General features: G+C 28.9%; 1 non-coding gene across 1 annotated transcript; it reads left to right on the top strand.

Moving 5' to 3' along the window:
* The first annotated feature begins 7307 nt into the window (after positions 1-7307).
* Positions 7308-7418, top strand: LOC140870134 (small nucleolar RNA R71). Its single transcript, XR_012147112.1, has one exon. It is a non-coding gene; the product is annotated as a small nucleolar RNA R71 (small nucleolar RNA).
* Positions 7419-8409: the final 991 nt, after the last annotated feature.

Here is an 8409-nt window from a genome sequence, read left to right as displayed (position 1 = left end):
GCTCATCACATAAAAACTCCAAAGTTAAGCGTGCTTGACTTGGAGCAATTATAGGATGGGTGACCCCCTGGAAAGTTTTTCAGGGTACGTGTGAGTGAGGACATAAGCACGCTGAAAAGACCCGTCTTGATACAGTGGGACGTTTCAAATGGTATTAGAGCCTGGCCTCTCCCAGTACGGTGTGGTTCGGGGACGAACCAAGCGAAAGCTGGTGGGCATGTGACACCCGGAGCCAAAAAGTCCTAGGGCGGTACATGGTCCGCAATATGGGTGGTCAATACCTAAAAGATGGAAACCCCACCAAAGAATGGGCGACGGGTGACATGAATGAACCGATCCCACACCGAAATGAGAGGTACAAAAGAATTGATATGTACAACTCATATCAAGAAGGTGCATCTTCTTTTCGGGAGCTCATCACATAAGAACTCCAAAGTTAAGCGTGCTTAACTTGGGGCAATTATAGGATGGGTGACCCCCTGGGAAGTTTTCCAGGGTGCGTGTGAGTGAGGACATAAGCACGCTGAAAAGACCCGTCTTGATACAGTGGGACGTTACAAATGGTAACAGAGCCGACCTCTCTTAGTACGGTATGGTTCGGGGACAAACCAAGCGGAAGCTGGTGGGCATGTGACGCCCGGGGCTGAAGAGGCAGGGAGTGATCGCCGGTGCCAAGAGGTTGCACGGACAATGAGCGGCTCCTGATAGGCTTCTAGGCGGAGGGAGACATGAATAAACCAATCCCGTGCCGGAATGAGAGGGGATTCTGAGACTGTGTAGGTATGGGACTACATAGTCTAGGAGGGCTTAAAAGACTTCATATGTACTGCTCATATTAAGAAGGTGCATCTTCTTTTCGGAAGTTCATCACATAAAAACTCCAAAGTTAAGCGTGCTTGACTTGGGGCAATTATAGGATGGGTAACCCCCTGGGAAGTTTTCCAGGGTGCGTGTGAGTGAGGACATAAGCACGCTGAAAAGACCCGTCTTGATACAGTGGGACGTTACAGATTTGGTCTCTGCTACAACTTAAATTGTAATTCACCTAAGTGTAGGTTGTCTGCAAGTAATATACTCGTGAGTACGAGATCGATCCACAAAGAGGATGCTGTAAGTTTAATTTTAGCAATGATATATTATAGATGAAAATATTATTATAAAACTTCAAATACACAAATTCTAAAATTGTGAAGGTTTCAAAGGTTCATTGTTGGTTTATTTAAGATTGCTTAACAAAAATAAATAAAAAAAACTAAAATAAGAATAAACATAAAAGAACAATTAACTATTTAAACAAATATATCATATAATATAGTTCCCACTATATTAAATTCAGATTAACCAATATTTAATACATGGTACCCATAATATATATATATATATATATATATATATATATATATATATATATATATAAATGAATAAATTCATATAAACATAAAAGAACAATTAAATATTTAAACAAATATATCATATAATATAGTTCCCACTATATTAATATCAGATTAACCGATAATTAATATATGGTACCCATAATATATATATATGTGCATAAATATAAATTGACATAAAATTAAATGTTAGATCAAATCACCATATTTCATTTAGAACAACCGGCAGAGCCACGCTATCGTCTAAATAAAATATATGACTTTTGTTTTATGTTAGATGCGAGAAAGTAAATGTTAGTTGCGAGAAAGTAAATGTTAGATGCGAGAAAGTAAATGTTAGTTGCGAAAAAGTAAATGTTAGATGCGAGAAAGTAAATGTTAGTTGCGAAAATGTAAATGTTAGATCAAATCACAATATATTATTTAGACAACCGTCAGAGCTACGCTATTGTCTAAATAATATATATGACTTTATTATAAATTGATACATATATTTATAGTATATAATTATTGTAGTATTTATTGTATCATATTAGACAACAAATCAAGGTAACCACATTTAAGGTACCAAGTATTTGATGTAAATAGATAACAATAAATCATTCAAATTATACCTACAAATAAAGATCAATTAGTAAAAATAAAAATAGAATAGGAAAGAATATACAAAATATAAACAATCTTACTTGACCAACAATGAAACCTTCACCTTGACATAAAAGAATTTAGCTTGCCATGAACATAAGACTCAAGAGTAAGGATAAAAGAAATTTCATACTTAAACTTGGAGAAATATGCACACTCAAACTCTTATTATTACACACACAATATTTATTTTACAAGTGAGGAATTTTTCTACACTTTTGCACACTAAAAATCTTATACAACACATCTATTTATAGGCTAAATGAGAGCAAGAGTCCAAGACTCATTAAATGTGGAATAGTAAAGTTGGTGGGTGCTTGTCTCCTTGAATGTCAATACCATGACCCAACTTAATTGGCATGTTTAATGCCTTAGACCACCGATTCAGCCTTTTCATTCAACATAGAACACGTAGGATATTTTGTGTAGATGTGTTTGGACATATAATTCACCTCTTTTGGATAAAAGGTGAAATAGTTATGATATTTTTACTACAAGCTAGTCATAGTAAAAGTAAATTAGTCTCCATTTTGATGTTTGATTATTTTGATCATCTTAATGAGGTTTTTGGAATTTCTTGTCTTCTAAAAAGTTGAAGATGCCTCTTTTGTGATTTTACAGAATTTGAGATTACTCCAATATGACCTTTGTAGCTTGAGTAATTTTATTTTTACTAAACCTGCGCAAAACATAAAATACAATATTTTTAGTAAAATATTTAAATATAAACACATAACACTAAAATAATACAACTTCATAATTTTAATGAAACTTTAATTTTAAAACAAACTTTTTAACATATAAATAATTACAAATTTTAAGTTTCATCACACCCCCAAACCGGCTAATTACTAGTCCCTTAGTAATAAAATATCATAAAATCACAAGTTAGATTTTTATTCCTTAATATATATATTCAAATTTGCAAACTTTAACATTTTAAAACACACTTGTAAGGAGATCATATGTTTATTTATTAATCTTGTTATCAACTAATATATTAATATATAATTGGATGGGTTATACGTATATATTTCACACAATATAAAAATATTAAATATATATAATTTTTTATATAAATATTTTCTAAAAACTTTGAGAAAAATATAATCAAAATTGTAATAGAAATCATTTTCATAACATGTATATCATCAGGAATTTTAATGTAAAAGTCTCAACTCCATATTCTCTCGGATTGTGATATTTCATATATAGATGTTTTTCACTCATGGAGTTGGAAGAAAATTATACACTTATTGAAAATGGCTAATATGTAAAGCAGACAATCAAATAACCTAATATTAAAAATAAGATAGGATAATTTACAAAGAATAAACCCATTTTGTTTTGTTTTTTTTTTCTTTTTGCACTTGGCTGCAAAGTTGTTTTTACAAAACCAAATAACTACAATAAACTTTGAATATGTAACATTTTTTCTTCTCTCTTTTTTTTTTTCTAATTCAAAGTTTATTTATTTATTTATGAGGTAAATCTATTAAAAATTTACCATGAGAACTATAGTAGTGATATTAATACTTTACATCATTACAATCAAATTTCAAAAAACTTTGCAGTCAATTTTTATATGCACAATTTTATTTTTTTTTCAAAATGGGTTTAATCTAGTAATCAACCATTTCTTAATAATCAATAAAAGCTTATAAGTTATTTTCTCTATTCTCACCTCTCACTCACAAAATTTTTGTGAGTATAGATTGCACTTTTACAATTTAATTCCTTCAATTATACATGTTATTATTCATTCAATCAATATCACTTTAAATATATATTCATAAAAGTTTTAGAAAAATATATGTTATTTGAAAACACACAATTATATATTATTTATAACTTATATCCCATCAATTATATGTTTTCTATTAAATTGATAAAAGAAAGTGTAAACAAACATATATACAAAAAGACTTTATTTCTTAGTAGTTTGCAATTTAAATATATACGAAATATTAAAATCTAATCTATTGTGATAATATGATAAACTAATGCGTGTCAGGAGTTTTTCGCTCCTTACTCTGCCATTGAAAAAGAAAAGTAAATATTATTATAGCAATATTTTTTTTTTAAAATTTTAATAATTTTTTTTTTTAGAGATAAACCCTCTCCCAAACCTGAATATGACATTGTTTTTAATTTTTAAAATACGAATAAAGAGTAAATGATGAAATAGATATCACGTAGAATTTATTGAAGATGAGGAACAAACACAAACCATTTCGCGACATGTTGAATCAATGATGACTTCAACGTCTTCTTATGAGTTGAGGGTTGGCTTCCCATTCAACTCAGCTCATTCTTAATGAAATCAATTTTATCTTCTCTATTTGTGGAAACATATCCCAAAGATATGCATCGTCTATCACAAGTCCATCTGGCACATTTATGACAAACATCTAACCTCTTGGCCCTCCTTTTCTTTGCATAGGTGTTTTTTTCTAGTCCAAACATATTTCGAACAATTAAGAATTTTTGAACTTCACCACTCAATCGAACTTTGGCTTCAATTATAAGACGAATATCCTCCGTAATTCCTTTTTTCATAAGCATTCTCAATCTTTCACACCTGCTTCATTGATCATTATCATAATTTTTTTAGAAACAGAAGAAGATAAATATTTTCCATGTTCTTTGATAGCTTCTTCCATTTTGAAAATAAGCAAAATATTTTTTTTTATTTTTGGATCAGTTGTTGTGGGAAACCAATTTAACCGACTATAAGAGCCACGGAGTACCGTTATCCGCCACTTAACCGGGAAGTGAAATCAATTCTGCAAAAATAAAATGAAAATATTAATAACAATTAAGTTGGTTCATATAAAGACATAAACTCTTCATCAAGAATTTCATTTTATAAAAATAGTTTAAGCCTTTGTCTATTAACTTTAAACACATTATTATTTTTAGGATTTTCAACATCAACAACACCATGAGGATAAACATTTTTTTACAACATATGGACCTGTCCATCGTGATCTAAGTTTTTCTGGAAACAAATGCAAGCGAGAATTATAAAGTAAAACTTTTTGTCCAATTTCAAACGATTTTCTCATAATATTTTTATCATGAAAGGCTTTTGTTTTATCTTCATAAATCTTTGCATTTTTAGCAGTTTTCTTTGACAATAATTGATACTCCACATACCTCAGAATGACAAAATTTAATGACTCTACTTACCTCATTGTCGGGTATGCATCGTCGAAAATTTTGATCAGGACAATACTTAAACAAATAAGGATCATCCCAATAAATTTTTTTTACCTCTTTCAAGAATTTATTTTTATCTTGTGAACTCCAATGAGAAGACATTTTATTTGTCACAAGAAAACTTACAATATTAGCAAACCAAGACATAGTAGTAGCATAAAATAGTTGATCATCCGAAAAAAATTTATTTATTGGTATTTTATTTTGAGATGATTCGAAAATTATTTTTGATAAATGATCGGCTACAACATTTTCTTTTTCTTCTTCAAGTTGATTGTTTTCTTCAAATAATTTTGATTCAAAAATATTTTCCGAATCAAAATTTTCACCAAACAAACATCAGATTGTTGATTTAAGTTTTCTTGTTGACATTCTTCCACGATAGTTTCTATTGCATTATCATCTTTATCTTCAGTAATACTTGGTTGTTTACTTAAATTGAACACATTAAGTTCCAAAGTCATGTTTTCAAAAGATAATTTCATTATTCCATTTCGACAATTAATTAAATCATTTGAAGTTACTAGAAATGGACGTCCCAATATTATTGGAATTTTATTATGAACTTCTATTGGTTGTGTATCCATGACAATAAAATCCACAGGATATATGAATTTATCAACTTGAACTAATACATCTTCTATGATACCTCTAGGTATTTTGATTGACCTATCGGCTAGTAAAAGAGTAACAGATGTAGGTTTTAAATCTCCCAACTTAAGTTTTTCATAAACTGAATAAGGAAGTAAATTCACACTTGCTCCCAAATCTAACAAAGCTTTTTTAATTTTATTTTTTCCAATAATACATGAAATTATTGGACTACCTGGATCTTTATATTTCAAAGTAGAATTATTTTGAATAATAGAACTTACTTGTTCAGTTAAGAATGCTTTTTTCTTTACATGCAATTGTATTTTCACAGTACATAAATCTTTTAAGTACTTTGCATAAGAAGGCACTTGTTTAATAACATCTAATAATGGAATATTTATTTTTACTTGTTTAAAAACTTCATAAATATCATAATCATTTTTTTTGTTTTTTATTATTTACTAATGCATGTGGAAAAGGAATAGGTTTATTTGAATCACTTATTACTTTATCATCAACTTTCTTATTTTTAGGACTCAAAGTATCATCTTTCTCGAAAGTATCAAGATTTTCATCCTTACTCTTTGAGTTTAAATGATCTTTGTTTTCATCACTATATGGATCATTAACTATTTTACCACTTCTAAGAGTTATAACAACTTTTACTTGATCAAATTTATCTTGATTTTGATTTTTAGGATTAGGTTGTGTTTGAGATAGAAATTTTCCTTTTTCATGAATATTAAGTGCAGATGCAAATTTTGCAAGAGTTTCTTTCAAATCATTCATAGATTGAATGTTTTGAATATTTATAGACTCTTGCTTTTGAATGTATGCATGAATTTCATCTTCAAAATGTTTTCTTGGAGGTGGGATATAAGGAGCATAACCTTGATGATTTTGATTATTTTGAAAAGGTTGTTGTGAAGGTTGTGCATTATTACGTTCCTCCAACTAAAATTAGAATGATTTCTCCAACCAGGATTATATGTTTGTGAAAAAGGGTCTAATGTTGGTTTTTTAAAATTGTTAACATAATTGGCTTGTTCATGAAGACATTCTTTAAACGAAGGCAAAGTAGGACAATTTTTTGTAAGATGATCATGTGTATCACATATATGACAAACAATTTCTTGAACACTTTTTAATTGATCACTCTTTTTAATTTCTAATGACTCAATTTTTTTTGCTAAAGATGCAAGTTTGGCTTGAATATCTACATCATCTTTAAGATGATAAATACCAACCCCATTTGTTGAATTATTGGTTTTACTTGGTGGTTCAATTGAGCCTATATTATCCCAAATTTGAGCATTTTCTGCTAATGACTCCAAATATTTCATAGCTTCATTTGGGTTTTTATCTTCAAAAGTTCCATTACACATAAATTCTATCATTTGCCTATCTTTAGGTATTAAACCTTCATAAAAGTGAGAAACTATCCTCCATATTTCAAAACCATGATGTGGGCATGTAATAAGTAACTCTTTATATCTATCCCAACATTGATAAAATTTTTCCCCTTGTTTTTGAGAAAAAGTTGTAATTTGTCTTTTAAAAGAGTTTGTTCTATGGGAAGAAAAAATTTTGTTAGAAATTGTTGTTGCATTTCTTCCCATGATTTTATTGAACTTGATCTCAAATTTTGCAACCATGTTTTAGCTTTATCTTTTAAAAAAAGAGGAAAAAGCTTTAATCGAACAATATCCATGCTGCAACTATAAGTGTTGCAAACCCCCTCAAATTTTCTTAAATGTAAATATGGATTTTCAGAATCTAGGCCACGAAAATTTGGTAAAAGTTGAATGATTTGTGGCTTAAAATTGAAATTAGACGCATCAGGAGGAAAAATCAAACAAGATGGTGTACTAGTTCTTATTGGATTCATATGATGCCTAAGTGTTCTTGGTTGTTCATGTTCTTGATTATTATTATTATTATTATTATTATCATCTTGATTATTAGAATTATCCTCCATGTTTAAAATATTTTCAGATACTCGAACAAGTCTACCACTTTGTTTACGACTCCAAACAATCATACAATTAAAAACAACATACTATTTACATAAATAACATAAATAACAAAAAATAAAATTAATTTATATCTACCCGACAACGGCGCCAAAAACTTGCTACAACTTAAATTGTAATTCACCCAAGTGTAGGTTGTCTGCAAGTAATATGCTCGTGAGTACGAGATCGATCCACGGAGAGGATGCTGTAAGTTTATTTTTAGCAATGATATATTATAAATGGAAATATTATTATAAAACTTCAAATACACAAATTATAAAATTGTCAAGGTTTCAAAGGTTTATTGTTGGTTTATTTAAGATTACTTAACAAAAATAAATAAAAAAAACTAAAATAAGAATAAACATAAAAGAACAATTAACTATTTAAACAAATATATCATATAATATAGTTTCCACTATATTAAATTCAGATTAACCGATATTTAATACATGGTACCCATAATATATATATATATATATATATATATATATATATTTATATAAATGAATAAATATAAACATAAAAGAACAATTAAATAT

The sequence above is a fragment of the Henckelia pumila genome, chromosome 4 (assembly GCF_033568475.1).
Source record: "Henckelia pumila isolate YLH828 chromosome 4, ASM3356847v2, whole genome shotgun sequence".
Classification (NCBI taxonomy): domain Eukaryota; kingdom Viridiplantae; phylum Streptophyta; class Magnoliopsida; order Lamiales; family Gesneriaceae; genus Henckelia; species Henckelia pumila.
The sequence above is the reverse complement of the archived record's forward strand: the minus strand, read 5'-3'. Positions and strand labels throughout refer to the sequence as shown.